Source organism: Scyliorhinus torazame, chromosome 3 (assembly GCF_047496885.1).
Source record: "Scyliorhinus torazame isolate Kashiwa2021f chromosome 3, sScyTor2.1, whole genome shotgun sequence".
Taxonomy (NCBI): Eukaryota; Metazoa; Chordata; class Chondrichthyes; order Carcharhiniformes; family Scyliorhinidae; genus Scyliorhinus; species Scyliorhinus torazame.
Window position 1 is genome coordinate 25,612,133 of NC_092709.1, and position 16,509 is coordinate 25,628,641.

General features: G+C 48.0%; 1 protein-coding gene and 1 long non-coding RNA gene across 4 annotated transcripts in view; one reads left to right on the top strand and one right to left on the bottom strand.

The window, feature by feature from the left end:
* The window catches only part of LOC140408352 (uncharacterized), a 58,016-nt gene that overhangs the window by 3,497 nt on the left and 38,010 nt on the right, over window positions 1-16,509 (bottom strand). Inside the window, exon 2 of the long non-coding RNA XR_011940094.1 lies at window positions 2,838-2,966. This is a non-coding gene — a long non-coding RNA (uncharacterized lncRNA). The remainder of the gene's footprint in view (window positions 1-2,837; window positions 2,967-16,509) is intronic.
* Window positions 11,711-16,509, top strand: part of sh2d4a (SH2 domain containing 4A) — a 53,913-nt gene continuing 49,114 nt past the window's right edge. For 2 of the 3 annotated variants that reach the window (XM_072495433.1, XM_072495436.1), the window contains exon 1: window positions 11,729-11,866. The gene's annotated coding sequence lies outside the window, so the exon portion shown is untranslated. Of the gene's footprint in view, window positions 11,867-16,509 lie in introns of all 3 variants that reach the window. The other variant, XM_072495434.1, reaches the window with a different exon arrangement.

Genomic DNA, 16,509 nt, shown 5'->3' on the forward strand with positions numbered 1-16,509 from the left:
CATTGAAAATATTCTAAAGTGCCTGCGGGTAGGATTTGACTTCCATTAAAGGATCAGCTTGTCCTCGCAGTGCAGCTGCCAGAAATCCCAAGGACTTGGCACTGTAGCCTTCGTTCACAGGAAGGGTCACGTGAGGTGACACAAGTCCCGACTGACGCCAGAGGCAGTGGGGTAAATGGACAAGAAAGGCAGACCCTTCTTTTCCCTTAGCGAGGCCAACAAAGGAAACGGATTGTAGAGAACCGAGGGCGTCTTGGTAAATGCTCTCCAAATCAGGCGAGCATCCCGTATGATCGTAGCAAAGAGTGACATGTGGATCGGGAATATCTAAGGGAGGTGAAAAGTGTGAGGGATCAAAATCGACCGACCACCACTGTGGAGTAGTGAAAAGGGGAAAATTTCGAAGCTGGGCCTGCGGGATAGCTGATATAGTAATGCCATTATCAAGGCAAACAATTTCCACCTGCAAGTGACACAGCAAGTCACGTCCGGCCAGCTTGACACCGAGGACGCGGGTAACTGTGAAAGGGATGCAACATTCCCGGCCCTCAAATTGAACAGAGAGTGGCTTCGTAAGCGGATAAACAGCACCTTCCCCCATGAAACCAGCAAGTTCCACATGCTTCTCAGAAAGGGGAAAGCAATGTTTCTGAATTAATGTCCAGTCTAGCGTAGAATGAGTCGCGCCGGTGTCAATCAGGAAGGGGATAGGCACGCCCTCTATGTAAATCGTAGCGGTGGGCTCGTCAGAGTGGTCTGTGGAGAGGACCGGAAAGTCGATCTGGCTAGTCAGTAGGGGTTAGAGGTAGTAAAGGGTGAGTGCCGATGGGGTTGAAATCTACCTTGTCGTCGGGGTGCTGGACAATCCCTAGCGTAGTGGCCTGTACGTTGACAGTTGAAGCAAGTGACATTATATTTGGCAGGAGGACGACGCGGAGGAGCGCTGTCAAAATCCTCCGTGTGCGGAGTGAAGGGGTAAGGAGCCTGTAAGCGGTAACCAAATTCAGGAGGGTCCGTGCAATCTGGGCGATAGTAACGTGAATCTGTCTGAGAGTTCTGACCTTTAGGAGCTCTTCTTTGAGAGGGACGTTGGATGAATTTGGATTTAACTTTGGGCGAAGTGTCTTTGTAACAGGTCTCACGGTTGCGGCCATTGCTCCAATAATAAGACACAGCACGTTTCATTTGAGGTTTAGAATTGTCAGACCAGTCCATGTTATTAGTTTTAATACTGGGTGCTACGCGGTCAGACAAAACCTGCATTAATAGTGCATTAAATTAGGGAGACTGTGTGCCTGCATTGAAAGCAATGTCCCCGGAGTAAAGAGTGTACACGCCACAAAAGCGGTCAAAAAATTCTGGACCATCTTCCTTAGAAGTGGGGGTACATTCAAGGAGTTTGGCGATGTCAACGGGTTTACGGAGAGCCCGTTTTAGTGCGTGGAACATTAAAGTACGCTGATCGTCCTCCGTTTGGTGTGCGGCGCTGAAGGCCGTCCACGTGTCCCCATGAAGTCCTAATTAATTTTTCCAGCTTTCCCCTAATTCTGGGGGAAAGGTTGAATAAATCAGAGAATATTGATCACGTGCGGTAGCACCGTACATGGTCGCAGTTCTCCTCAAAAACTCAGTGAACCCCTCTGGGTCCTCTTTGCAGGAGGGACATTGGGCCATGATCAAACACAGCTCATGGGGTTTACAAGCCTGCCACACCTCAATGAATGGGTCGGCATTATCACCAGCGTGGGGGTTAATAACACTCCTAATGGGATAATTTGCGGGGGAAGGTGGTGGCGGAAAAGTTTCCTCCTCCTTAGGTTGGAGTGATAAATCAAGAAAAGCCTGATTAACAGAGGTGAAGGGTTGTTCCATATTAACGGCTTGCGAATGTGACCATGTGCGTGTTGCTACGGGGGATGCGTTAGCAGGAGTTTCATTGGCAGTGGGGCCATAAGGGGGAGTCTGGACTTGGGACGGTGGAATTGTAGAATCGGTGTGTGTAGGATGAGGGTGGGGTCCAGGGGTTAAATCCTCCTCCTCGTCCGTATCGCCTGAATAGGGAAACATCGGCATGCCAGAGCAACTGGGAGGATCCTTCTTTCGTTTAATTTGATTGGCTATCCCTCTTTGCCTATTGGTTGGAGATTTTTTATTTTCGCCTTGTTGTTTATGCTTTCTATCCCAAAGTTCACATTCCAATTTTAAAGTCTCCCAATTTTTTGCTTTACCATCCACACAATCATCAATCCCTTTTCTACGGGCGTCATCTCTCCAATTCATTAATAGTGATTGTTCGTGGCTCTTAGTGGATTGTGTCTTCCACTCTGAGATTTAAAATTTACATTTAAAACCGGCGTTTCTCTGCCAAATGATTTTCTCAGCAGAAATACAATTATCGTAGTTCCAAGTGCCCTCTAGTGGCCAAATATCGTTACCCAATTTATTGTTCAGCGCTGCAGATAATCTTTGTAAATTACGCTCTTGAGAAGGATTTTCAGAGCACATGGAAAATAGAGGGGAATTGCCCCCGGTTTTGTCTAAACTCTGTCCCATAATGTCAATAAAATGTAATTCTAGCAATCAAAAAAAATCCCTGGTACCAAATCAAATTGCAGGGTCCTTGACCCAAACTGTATCAGAGGTCCCTGACCCAAACTTAAACGTGTAAAACAAGCACGTGGTCCCTGACCTAAGGCTAACCACAATTAGGGTCCCTGACCCGAAGTACTCTACTAACAGTACAATTTAGATTTGCGCACCGTCACCTGTTTAGTTACTTCCATCAGGGATGAGGGGTCGAATCACCAATCCGAGAGAGAGACCAAGGTTAATCTTACCTTGTGCCAGCATCTGTCTCTTTCCTCCGGGTCTGGCTCGATCATTTCTTCAGTCCCCAACGGAATTCACTCAGGATATTGGTAACTGCTCGCTTGCGCCAAAATGTCAAAGTCAATATTTTCCCGCTTCTGTAGTAGAAAGATACAACACACTCGTTAAGACAGAATAACAAGCTTTATTTTCGAAAACAACTGCATGCAGTAATGGCTGAAACTTGAAGTCAGAGAGCAGTTAACAAAACTGCTCAGTCTTTCACAAGTTCTGCGCTTTTGTGGAGAATTAGCTCAATATTTATACATTATCTTTGTCAAGATTATGTGACAACAGTATGGTCAGGAGTTTGATCGGAAATATAAACAGAAGCAAAGACCAGACCATGTTTGGTGATATCACTCATACCATTATTTAGTCCTCGGAGGGAACATTGAAAGGTCAGAATAGACTTGTTTCTTCCTGAACTTATCTTTGTTTTAATTTCCTACGGCCCTGGGTTATGACGAGTTAGTTTTATCAGGAGTTGCCGAGGTCCGGTGTTTTGGAATGGCTCGACCTTCGCTGATCTTTTCAGACTTCAGGTTATGCAGAGTTGGCCTACGGCCATACTAGTCTGAAAATGGTGGGCAGCATTCTTTACCTGGGCCTGGTGAGCTGGAATGAGTAGTTTCAGTCTCTCTTGTACTGTATCAAACCTTTTGACCAGTCTTCCCATTGACCAGTTTTCCCATCATGCCATTACTTAATTCGTACCATATCACATATTCCCTTATTTAGAATGAGAGAATTCCTGCAGTGCAGAAGGAGGCCATTTGGTCCATCGAGTCTGCACTGACCCTCTGAAAGTGCACCCTGCCTAGGTCCACTCTTCCACCCTATCCCCAGAACCGCACCTAACTTACACACCTTTCGACACTAAGGGGAAATTTAGCATGGCCAATCCATCTAATCTGCACATCTTTGGACTGTGGGAGGAAGCAGGAACACCCAGAGGAAACCCATGCAAGCCAGAGGATTGGGTAGCCTTGAAAAGCGAGCAGAGGAGAACCAGAAAAGCAATAACAGGGGAGAGGATGAAGTATGAGTGCAAGCTAGCTAGTAATATAAAAGAAGATAGGAAGAGTTGTTTTCAATATGTAAAAGGTAAGAGAGAGGCAAAAATAGACAATGGACCACTGGAAAATGTGGCTGGAGAAGTAATAATACGAAACAAAGAAATGGCAGAGGAACTGAGTATTTAGTTTGCATCAGTCTTCACGGTGGAAGACACCAGTGGGATGCCAGAGCTCCAGGAGAATCGGGGGCAGAGGTGAGTGCAGTGACCATTATGAAGGAGAAGGTTCTGGGGAAACTGAAAGGTTTAAAGGTGGATAAATGACCTGGACCAGATGGACTACATCCCAGGGTCCTAAAAGAGATAGCTGAGGAAATTGTGGAGGCATTGGTGGTGATCTTTCAGGAATCACTGGAGGCAGGAAGGGTCCCAGAGGACTGGAAAGTGGCTAATGTAACACCGCTGTTTAAGAAGGGATGGAGCCAGAAGACGGGAAATTATAGGCTGGTTAGCCTGACTTTGGTCATTGGTAAGATTTTAGAGTCCATTATTAAAAGATGAGATTGTGGAGTACTTGTAAGTGCATAATAAAATAAGACTGAGTCAGCATGGCTTTGTCAAAGGGAGGTCACATCTGACAAATCTGTTAGAGTTCTTTGAGGAGGTAACAAGGAAGTTAGACAAAGGAGAACCAGTGGACGTGATTTATTTAGATTTCCAGAAGGCCTTTGACAAGGTTCCGCATAGGAGACTGTTAAATAAGTTAAGAGCCCATGATGTTAAGGGTAAGATCCTGGCATGGATAGAGGATTGGCTGACTGGCAGAAGGCAGAGAGTGGGGATAAAGGGATCTTTTTCTGGATGGCAGCCAGTGACTAGTGGTGTGCCTCAGGGGTCTGTGCTGGGCCCACAACTTTTCACAATATACATTAATGATCTGGAAGAAGGAACTGAAGGCACTGTTGCTAAGTTTGCAGATGAAAAAAAAATGATACAAAGATCTGTAGAGGGACGGGTAGTATTGAGGAAGCAGGGGTGCTGCAGAAGGATTGGACAGGCAAAGAGAGTGGGCAATGAAGTGGCAAATGAAATACAATGTGGAGAAGTGTGAGGTTATGCACTTTGGAAGGAAGAATGGAGGCATAGACTACTTTCTAAATGGGGAAATGCTTAGGAAATCAGAACACAAAGGGACTTGGGAGTCCTTGTTCATGATTCTCTTAAGGTTAATGTGCAGGGTCAGTCGGCAGGTAGGAAGGCAAATGCAATGTTAGTATTCATGTCGAGAGGGCTAGAATATAAGAGCAGGGATGTACTTCTGAGGCTGTATAAGGCTCTGGTCAGATCCCATTTGGAGTACTGTGAGAAGATTTGGGATCCGTATCTAAGAAAGGATGTGCTGGTTTTGGAAAGAGTCCAGAGGAGGTTCACAAGAATGATCCCTGGAATGAAGAGCTTGTCGTATGAGGAACAGTTGAGGACTCTGGGCCTGTACTTGTTGGAGTTTAGAAGGATGAGGGGGTTCTTATTGAAACTTACAGGATACAGCGAGGCCTGGGTAGAGTGGACGTGGAGAGGATGTTTCCACTTGTAGGAAAAACTAGACGCAGAGGACACAGTCTCAGACGAAAGGGACGATACTTTAAAACAGCGATGAGGAAGAATTTCTTCCTCCAGAGGGTGGTGAATCTGTGGACACGGGGAGAAAGCGCGACCTCCACATAGATACCCAAGGTCTGAATTGAACCTGAGTCTCTGGCACTGTGAAGCAGCAGTGCTAGCCACTAAGCTGCCATGCCTCCCCATTCTTTTATTTCTGCTGTTACATTTTTTTGATCCATGGATGTTTAATGGGCCTGTGGCTTCAAGACAAAGCAGCCTGCACCTTTAATTCAAACAGGAAGATCCAGAAGGCTGTGTTGTTTTAGACTGACATTAGCAATGACTTGGATTGATTGATGTGGCTGGTGGTCAATGAATTGGCCCACAAGTGTTGCTAACTTTGCTTAGTTCAATTGCTCTGTTTTATTACCTTTGCTCGCGAGTCGCCAGGTATCTTTATGATGCCGCCACGAGGTTCAAGTCTGAGCAATGATCAATAATCCAATACACCCGTACCAGCCTCCCCGAACAGGCGCCGGAATGTGGCGACTAGGGGCTTTTCACAGTAACTTAATTGAAGCCTACTCGTGACAATAAGCGATTTTCATTTTCATTTCATTTCACTGATCAGTAAGATTTAAATCAAAGCACATTTATTATACACAGTAATCGCTACTCATGCACAAATTCTACATCTAAGCTACTTCTACAACTAACAGGCCTATACTTAGGCCCACCAGGTCAGGGAAACAAATGGCCTTTTCGTTCGGGCTCTGAGCCTGCGGGATTTGAAGTTGGTACAGATTGGTAGCTAGGAGCGCCTATCTCGTAGCGAGCGTTGAATTAAACTTACGAGTTCGATCTTCACTGCTCCGGTCACGATCAATGCTGGTTCGTTGTTGCTGGGTGACCCGGGCAGGAAAAAGAGCTGAAGAGGAGCTGCTGAAGAGTAAAGAGGTGAAGAAGAGAGCGATTTGAACTTGGGGCTCAATTCTTATAGTTCCCAGGGGCTTCCCGTCTTTCTGGGTGGACCCTGTACCTGGTCCCAAGTGATTGGACTTTGTCCCAATCGCTTGGTTTGATTTTCTCCAATGCTGGAGCGGTTCCCTGATCGATGGGCGGTCTTGAGGTGCTCGTTCACCTCCTTTTGTGTAGGCTTCTGCTGGCGCCGAAGAGTCTGGTTTTGCTTTGTGTGTCTAAATGTTGCTCATTGTTCCCGGGGATTGCTCATTAGTATGTAGATGGCTGTTGTTTTGTTATGCTGATGGTTGCTGGTATCGATCTTGACTGGCCTTTCCAGAGGTAAATACTTAGCCGCAGAAACGGTAAATACCACCCCATAGTCTCCCAAATGGAGAATTCACCCATCTCACATCCAACCCTACGTCCAGCTCATGTTTGACCTCAAGGCTTTGTATCTTGAGAGCCAACCTGCAGCTGCTCGTTTTTGTCCTGTTGGCTGACTTTCCCATCAGCCTTTGCCGTTCGCCATTTTGAATCTTGAGTTGGCCATTTTAAGTGGCTACACAAGGCTGTGATCTGCCTGGTAACAGGTGGGGATTGGATATTATCCTTCTGGATGTTTCTCAGAGCCACGAGGTTCCATTTTGGTTTCACATTTAGTTCTGCCGTCTGCGTGGAGGATTTCAATTAATTCTGCCCCAAATGATCCAGCTAAACTCTCTCCAAAGGGCAACCGTGAGGACAGATTCTCCCTCCAGCAAGACAGAGGACTGGATTCTTCGATCCTGCGGCTATGTCCAGTGTGAGGGTGCTGTCCACTTTCTGGTCTTACGACCAGAAAGTGGACAGCACCCTCACATTGATCCTCCGTCTAGTGGGTGGCTATCAGCCGTGCAGCGTAAAGCTCCCTTTACCTGCGGATACGGCCGCAAAATGGCTGGGTCCATGGCCGCGCATGCGCTCGCCGTCGGCCTGTGGCGGCTGCGCCGTGCAACATTGCGCTGGAAGCACGCGGACCCATCCTACCAAATATCGCTCCCTGTGGTCAGCCTCGCCACCCCCGGACAACCGCCTACCAGTGCTCCCAGCCCCGCCAAAGACACCCGTGACCATGGAACGGCTCCCCCCCCACCTGTGGCGGCGCTGGACTCAGTCCACAGCCGCCATGCGAGGTCCCCGAAAGGTGTGAGCCGTGTCCCACGCCGTCGGGGACTCGGCCTATCGGGGGTGGAGCATCGGGGGAGGGCCTCAGGTGACTCCCCGAGTATGCTGTTTTTGAGGGGGAGGAGCATCGCAAAAACACGCCGCCTCCAATTCCGGCGTAAACGGGGATTCTCCGGCCGATGGCCAAATGAAATGTCGGCGTCGCCGATCGGAGAATCCCACCCTGGGTGCCATTTTCTCAAGATACAAAGCCTTGAGGTCAAACATGAGCTGGAAGTAGGGTTGGATGTGAGATGGGTGAATTCTCCATTTGGGAGACTATGGGGTGGTATTTACTGTTTCTGCGGCTAAGTGCCGGCGTGGGACCCGTGGTGTTTCACGGCCGGCAATTCAGCCACAACCCCTTACCGATTCCAGTACCGGTTAGGGGCTAGCACCAGCGCCAGGTGAAACACCTGCGGTTCGCGCTGGAAATGGCCGGAGAATGACCGGATCCCAGGCCGCTCCTGCGCACAGCTGACGGCCTGCACTGGTCACGCCATACAACATGGCACCATCCGTGCGCACAACCTAACCCCCACTCCGCGACCCCACAGCCCACCCCCTGCCCCCCCCCACCACCATGCTCCCCAGCCCTAGCAGACGCCCACCCAGTCAGCGACACGGATCCCGGCCACGTGTGACGGCACTGGACACAGTCCCCAGCTGGCACACCAGCTCAGACCGCATGTGTCCTGCGCCGTCGGGAACTCAGCTCATTGAAGGCGGAGCATCGTGTGTGGGCCGGCTGATGAGGCACCAATGGCCTTGCGACTGCACGTATCGCGATGATGCTGGTTTGGAGGGGGTGGAGCACAGAAACAGTGTCAAAATAACGCCGGCCTTGATTCTGGCGTTGGAATCGATTCTCCACCTGATCGCCGATTACGATTTTGGCGTCAGGCAATGGAGAATCCCGCCCTATGTTCACCCAATGGAGGAGAATTGCAACCAATTTACAATCCCCCTGTATTCCCCCAAATTTATGCATGCCGAGGAATACGAGGGTTTCTCAAGGGAATCCCGCTATCGGGCCACCATTTTATAGCAGGCGACCCGATAATGAAGCCAAATGGGGCCAGCCAACACTCTTCACACTGCAAATCAGTTGTGATCCCCCCTGTGCACCGTGAAGCAGGCTCCATCCCACTCGCTTAAGTGATTGGAGTGCACTTACCTCTCTTTGATGTGGTCAATGTTTGTAAACATTGGGGTTTTACCACTTAGAGTCACTGATCCATGAAGGAAGATGAATCAATCAGGGCTGCAGCTGGTTTCTGGAAGCTGTCAATCACAGCTCACTATTAGAACATTATGAATGGCTTGCAGCTAATGGATCTGCGGGGTTGAAACATCAGTCACACCAGTTCTCCTTCTAGGGATCGACATGTGGAGCTTCCAGCTAAGCAGTACAGCTGTATTTTTTTTCATTGCGCCTGTCTAGACTGCTCAAGCTTCTAGACAGGGGCCCCTTTTTGGGGTTGGCCTGCAGAAGGATGGGGGTTCCTTTCGTTCAGGGTCCCTGTGTGGGTCCCTTTAGGTAGGGGGGTCTCTGTGGGGGTCCCTTTATGTAGGGGGTATCTGTGGGGTTTCCCCCTAGCTAGAGGGTCCTTGCGGGGTTCCTTCAGTTGTGAGCATTTCCCTATTCATGGGGTACCTGACGGGGGGGTTCCTGGGGGGAGGGTACGGGGGGTCTGGTAGAAGAAGGGTGGGCAGGTAGTGCATTAAGGGGGTGGGGTGGCCCTCGCGTGGACCTTGGGGACAACTCCCCTAAGGGGTTATCTCCTTGGCCCACTGTGAGGTCCACCATCACGGCCACGCTGGTAAATGCCAGAAGTGATCCGTGCTCATGAGATTCCTGGCCCAGTGTGCCGGAGAATCATGGAGGGCTGGAAACTCTGGTGCTGGGGGCTAAATGGATGCAAATGGGTCATTAAGACCAATCTGCACTCATTGCATCCTCCCACTGGTGTGCGGGCGTGAACCTTGATCCCGGCGCCAACAGGGAGTCGAAGCATTGCATTCGGATTGGCGCCCGGCGCTGATCCCGATTCTCCGTCACTTTGGGAAAAGCACTTCTGGTGTCAAAAGACGGAGAACCCCGCCCATAGTGTCTAAGGAAAGAAATAGGCCTGAAAGTGAACATTTGAGCTGAAGGCTCAGATTTATAAAAACTAAATTGACTTTCCAGAAGGCCTGCTGCGTCTAGGTACTGTACTGAGTGAATGACTCCACCAGGAAGACCATCACCAACTGTAGACCAGAGGATTTTATCACATAGCATGCTGTGAAGAAAACATGCTGCAATCCACCATTTGAATAAATGAGTCTTATCTTTTGATCTTGACTCTTTATTATTTTCACCCCTTCTCCCCTCCCTCTGTGTTTTCCTCTCTTGAGTGTGTGGGTAGAGGGTGGGCAGTTAAGGGGGGGGTTAGTTTGCCGTTCTTCAGTTGCATTCACGACATATTGCACCATTAATCTGGTTAGAATTAAACAGTAATTGTGCTTCAACATCCAAACCTGGTGACTTTAATTATTGGGCAGCCAAGCATCAAAGATTTTGCGAATTTTTATCAGAATTATTGGTTAATTCACTTGTGTTATGACTCCAGGACACATGGGGCAGGAATTGACCACACACTTGACCAGGGTGGCGTAACACCACATCAATCTGGATTGTACATATACTAACCTGGGCGGTGCCCACATTAACCTGGATTGTGACTACATTAACCTGTGTTCTACCTACATTAACCTGGGCTGTGTCCATATTAACCTGTATTGCACTACATTAACCTGGACTCTGCCCACATTGCCGTGGACCTTTGCCACATTAACCTCTATTGTACCTACATTAACCTGGACTGTGCCCACATTAACCTGGTCAGTACCCACATTAATATGGATTGTTCCCACATTAATCTCTATTGTACCTACATTAACCTGGACTGTGCCCACATTAACCTGGACTCTGCCCACATTGCCATGGACCGTTCCTACATTAACCTCCATTGTACCTACATTAACCTGGACTGTGCCCACATTAACCTTTGCTGTGTGCACATGAACTTTTATTGTACCTACATCAACCTGGATTGTTCCCAAATTAACCTGGACTGTGCCCACATTAACCTTTGCTGTGTGCACATGAACTTTTATTGTACCTACATTAACCTGGACAGTGCCCAAATTAATATGGATTGTTCCCACATTAATCTCTATTGTACCTACATTAACCTGGACTGTGCCCACATTAACCAGGGCTGTGCCCACATTAACCTCTATCATACCTACGTCAACCTGGACTGTGCCCAGACAGTAACCTGGACTGAATTGGATTGGACATCCCACTGAGGCTTTGTCCCTGTCAATGTAGACTGTACCCTCATTTAACCTGGACTGCACCAGTGAAGGGAGCAACCCTCACCACCAACACCCCATGCCCCCCTTCTCCATGAACCTGAACCATGCCTTCCCCCAACATCCACCTGGACAGTGCCCTCTCCAATAGTTTGTTCCATTTTATTTCGTAACTGGTAGGCCCCCACCTTGTATTTAGGATTTATTTAAAATTCAAACCTTACCTCTGAGCCTCCCCTCCCCCACCCTGTACCTCAGTCACTGACACCTCCTCTATTTCTGTAATTATTTGATTGCACTTTCCATGAGCTCACTGAACACTGATATCACCCTCTGTCTTTGCCCGTGTGTGGTTTCCCTCTAACCCTCGCCTCTCTTCTTTGATGCAGAATCTGGAAATTGGAATTCCACTGCTGCCGGCGAGTTTTCCTGCTGCCCGACATTGTGCCCACCGCCTGGCACAGTGTGCTTTTAACAGGGAGTGGGGACACACACACACACGCCTCAACTGGATACACAGCGTGTCGCCAGGCCCATTGGCTACAGCGGGCTGTCAATCAGCTCAGCCTGGCCACTCAGGGGGCGAGGCTGGGGAAACCCGCAGGCTCGCAGGTAAAGGTGTAACAAAAGGAGGGGATGGGCGGGGCCGGTGCCCGAGTGGCCAGCCAATGGGGGTAATGGGGCGTGGCTATGCTAATAAGGCGGCTAGCTGGAATGTGGGGAATGTTGCTGCTGGAGGGGTCGCGGCTGTTGGAGAGCTTCTTCCTCACCGGGAAGGCGCAGTGATTGAGTGAGTAGCCACACGCCTGCCCGTGCTCCGGCTGGCTTGGAGGTTTGCACTGGCAGCCGGTACGTGTATGTATATAGGGGGGGTTTCCAGCACAGGGTAGGTCCCGGCCACGTTTGCCATTTAAAAGAGTTTCTCGCAGGCGTCGCCCTCCCATCAAACAGACTTTTGGAGTCTCTTGTTGAGAGTAGAGTGGATTTGCAGCAGCAGAGGCGGTGGGGGTGGCGGTGAGGGTTGCTCCCTTCCCTGTGCACGCGGGGTGGCGGTGAGGGTTGCTCCCTTCCCTGTGCACCCGGAGTGGGTGGGAGGTTTGCCCCCTTCCCTGTGCACCCGGGGTGGGGGCGAGGTTTGCCCCCAACCCTGTGCACCCGGTGAGGGTGAGGTTTCCCCCCTTCCCTGTGCACCCGGACTGCAGCGTCTGTCCTCACCGCCTGGTCATTCCCAGGGACTGAACCGATATTACACAGTGAGTGTCATGTGCTGGTTGAAATAGACCAGGGGGTTGATCGAACTTCCTGATCTTCTGGAGTGCAGGAAGTTTGGGAGAGAAGGGGGGAGTTTGCACAAGGTGTGGTGAGTTTGTTCTCAGTCCCGTCGATGGGCTCGTTGTGAGTTCCGATTTTGGGTTTGATTTTACACTGGGATGGATTTACCCCCCCTCCCCAACCAGGGAATTTCTTGCAACGTGAAAGCTCCTTCCTTGCCCGACTGAATCGTGGACTGTTTGCCCTTGAGGGTCCTCACATTCCTAACTACAAGTTGTAAAACTATCGCACCTCCAGAGAGGTGGCACTTGGGGTGTCTCCTGTGACAAGTTTATCCCTCCTGGCCATTCTGTGGCATTGCCCGTTCGCTTGCAGATGGCAAGAGGGGTGTGTGTGTTTATAAATAACTTCAAATCTGTGTGTGAGATAAACAGGAGTGTGACATGCGAGACTACAATCACCGAATTGATGTAAAATTTTAGTGTGCTGGCTTTATAGTCCCCGAACAATGCTTAAAATGAACTCCTGAAAGTGCATTAATGTAAACAGTGTTGGGAATGCTCAACAGGTTTGGCAACATTTGGAAATGCCAATCTGCTGTTAATAGAGGAGTTCTGATGTGGAGATGCCAGCGTTGGACTAGGGTGTGCGCAGTAAGAAGTCTTACAACACCAGGTTAAAGTCCGACAGGTTTGTTTCAAATCACTAGCTTTCGGAGTGCAGCTCCTTCCTCAGCTGAATCATGCTCCTTCCTCAGGTAGAGGAGTTAAGGTGAGGATCGGTTTGTTTGAGGGTTCTTTCAGATGATTTTTCTGGTTGATCTGCCCGTCCACAAGTCAACACGGCAACGGAGAGTTCATTACAGTTCAGCCAGAGGAAGAATTTCAATTTCTAAACTCAATAAATTGCTAAATAAAATTTGCAGTTTAAATGGAAGTTTTTGCAGAAACTACAGAGGTCTGATGGTGCTGTGTGTTTCCAATTACAATTGTTCGGCTTAGTCACATTTTCATGAAAATGTTCTCTTTAAGTGGGAATGAAAGCAGAATGTAGCATGTGACTTTCTTCACCCTGGCCCCTTGCAGCCATGACTCACACTGTACACTTCATGAAGAACAGTCCATTGGCAGTGATGACCCCCTGAAGAATGTTCCATTATATGATTGCACATTAAGAGGGCTCATGCCAAGTTAACAGAGTTCCAATTGAATTTAGTATCGTGAATACATAGGAATGAGTTACACACTTGTGTAACTCAATACGTGAAAACCTTTGTTCTTGCAGTTTAGGATACATCAAAGTATTTAGCTTTGCTCTGAATCTCTTGAGTTTTTACAACCTTAAGATCGCCTATTTGTTTCATGTGGATTTCATCTTTTACTTTTGGTATTATCAAGCTTGGTGTTATTGTAGAGTCCTGCGACTTAATGCACTCTATTCTGATGAATCATTGGATGTTTTGGGTGGAATTGTCTGGCACGAATTTGTGTAGGGCATTTATGTCATTGTAAATGATAGAGTTTTTGACAGTCCCACATAAGAGATGTAAAATTAAAATTGATGGGATTAGGGCTAGTGTATTGAGAAGGATAGAAAACTGGTTGACAGACCGGGAACAAAGAGTGGGAATTACCGGTCTTTTTCAAATTGGCAGCAGTGACTAGTTGGGTACTGCAAGGATTGGTGCTGGGACCCCACCTATTCACAACATGATTTAGATGAACAAAATGTAATATAGCCAGATTTGCTGATAACACAAAGTTCGGTGGGAGGGTGAGCTGTGAGGAGGATGCAGAGATCCTTCAATGTGATTTGGACAAGTGAGTGGCAAATGAATGGCAGATGCAGTATCATTTGGATAAATGCAAGGTCGGTCATCCATTTTGGTAGCAAGAAGGCAGACGATCATCTGAATGGCCACAAATTAGGAGAGGGGAATGTGCAACGAGGCCTGGGTATCCTCGTATACCAGTCACTGAAGGTAAGCATGCATGTGCAGCAGGCGGTAAAGCAGGCAAATGGTATGTTGGCCTTCATAGTGAGAGGATTCGAGTACAGGAGCAGGGGTGTCTTGCTGCAATTGTAAAGGGCCTTGGTGAGGCCACATCTGGAATATTGAATGTAGTTTTGGTCCCCTTATCCGAGGAAGGATGTTCTTGCTATAGAAGATGCAGAGACTTACTAGACAGATTCCTGGAATGGCAGGATTGATGTATGAGGAGACATTGAGTCAGTTAGGATTGTATTCGCAGGAGTTCAGAAGAATCGGAGTGGTGTGGGGGTGGAAATCTCTTAGAAATCTATAAAATTTGAACAAGACTAAACAGGGTAGATGCAAGAAGGATTTTCCTGATGGTGACTGTGTCCAGAACCAAGGATTATAGTCTGAGGATACGGGTAGACTGTTTAGGACAGAGATGAGCAAAAATGACTTTATCCAGTGAGTGGTGCGGCTGTGGAATTACCACAAGAAGTAGTTTAAGGCAAAACATTGTATGTTTTCAAGAAGCAGTTCAATTATAGTACTTGGGGCGAAGGAGATCAAAGGACATGAGGGGAAGGTGGGATTAGGCTATTGAGTTGGATGATGAGCCATGGTCATAATAAATGTAGGAGCATGCTTCTATGTAACATAAAAATAGGAGCCAGCCATCCATCGCCTAATCTCTCTGCCAAAAGATAGCTTCTCCGACAGTGCAACACTCCCTCAATGCTGTACTGAATGTCAACCTACGTTGTGCTCGGGTGTTCTGACTTGGAGGTGCAATTACTGCAGCAGAGCCATTGCTGACCCCATATCTGCTGAAGCTCTTTTACACACCTTTTTTAGGAGGTGTGTATGAGCTAATGGGGTACTGCCCTATATTTCTTCCCCACCTACGCGACAGTTGTGCAAATTGCAAGAAATTCACCTTGCTCCTTGAATCCCATCAACACTCTGCAGTTTTACTGCACTTGGATTTTTAATAACAGATTGTGCAATGTTTACACACATGCATTTAGAATGTTACTTTGACTTGTTCCCACCTCCTACTCCCCACCCACAGTGTTTTTACTTGGCTAATCTGAGCTATGGCTCAGTGGGTTAGGATCTCTCATCTCTGAGTCAGAAGGCCGTGCATTAAATCCCACTCCAGAAACTTGAGCACAAAAATCAATGCAGACACTCGTGCAGTTAAGAGGGAGTGCTGCACTCTGAAGTGGCATTGCTCCAGATGAGACATGTAAGCTGAGACCCCATCTTCCCCCTCAGGTGGACATCCTATGGCATTCCTTCTGATGAGAGCAGGACATCCGAAGAAAATGATTATCTGGTCATTATTGCATTGCTATATGCAAATTGGCTGCTGCGTTTCCAAAATTAAAAACCATGACTACACAAAAGGTACTTAATGGGTTGTCCCAATCTAGTTTACAGCCAGATGTCTCGAAAGGCACCGCCTATGGTGGTTTTTTTACCCCCCAATTCAACTTGGCGCAAGAAGAACAAAATTGTTAGACTTAAATCTTGCATTTTGACAGGATGGCTAGGCTGTAGTATAAGAAGGGCTGGACAGATGATCCTGGATTGTGAGTTCAAACTTCACCACAGCAACTTAAATTCAGTTAATTAAATAGAATCTCAAAGAGCAGGCATCAGTAATTGCATTGCAGGTCTTGTGACACAGTGGGTGGTGTCCTTGTCTCTGAAACAGAGGCTTTGGGTTTGAGTCCCACCCCAGACTTGAAGGCCAAGGAAAGTGTGTTCATAATGCGGCCAAACGGGTTGAGAATAAACCTTCAATATCCTTCCAACGTGCCAATGGCTGGCGGTAAAAGCAGGAGAGGCTCCTGGTCAGCCACGCTTGATGTGCAACGTGCCTCTCCAGCTATAAGCCTCTGGCGACCAGATCTGGGAAAAATCTCACTATGGGGAAAAGATGAATATCTGCCTTGTGCGACATTAGATGTAGGAAGAGAAACAGCAATCCGTAATTGTGAACATGAAAACCCCATCTGGTTAACCAATGACAATGCTGTCTCTACCTGGTGTGACCTGTATATGATTCTAGACCCACAGAAATGTGGTTACACTTAACTGCCCTCACAAATGCAAGCCACTCGGTTGTATTCCTGATACCATGTACTCGCGGGCAATTGGAGATGGGCAATTAATGTTGGCCTTACCAGCAATGCCCTTGTCAATGTGACTGATTAACAAAAGAAAAATGCTTTGCTTT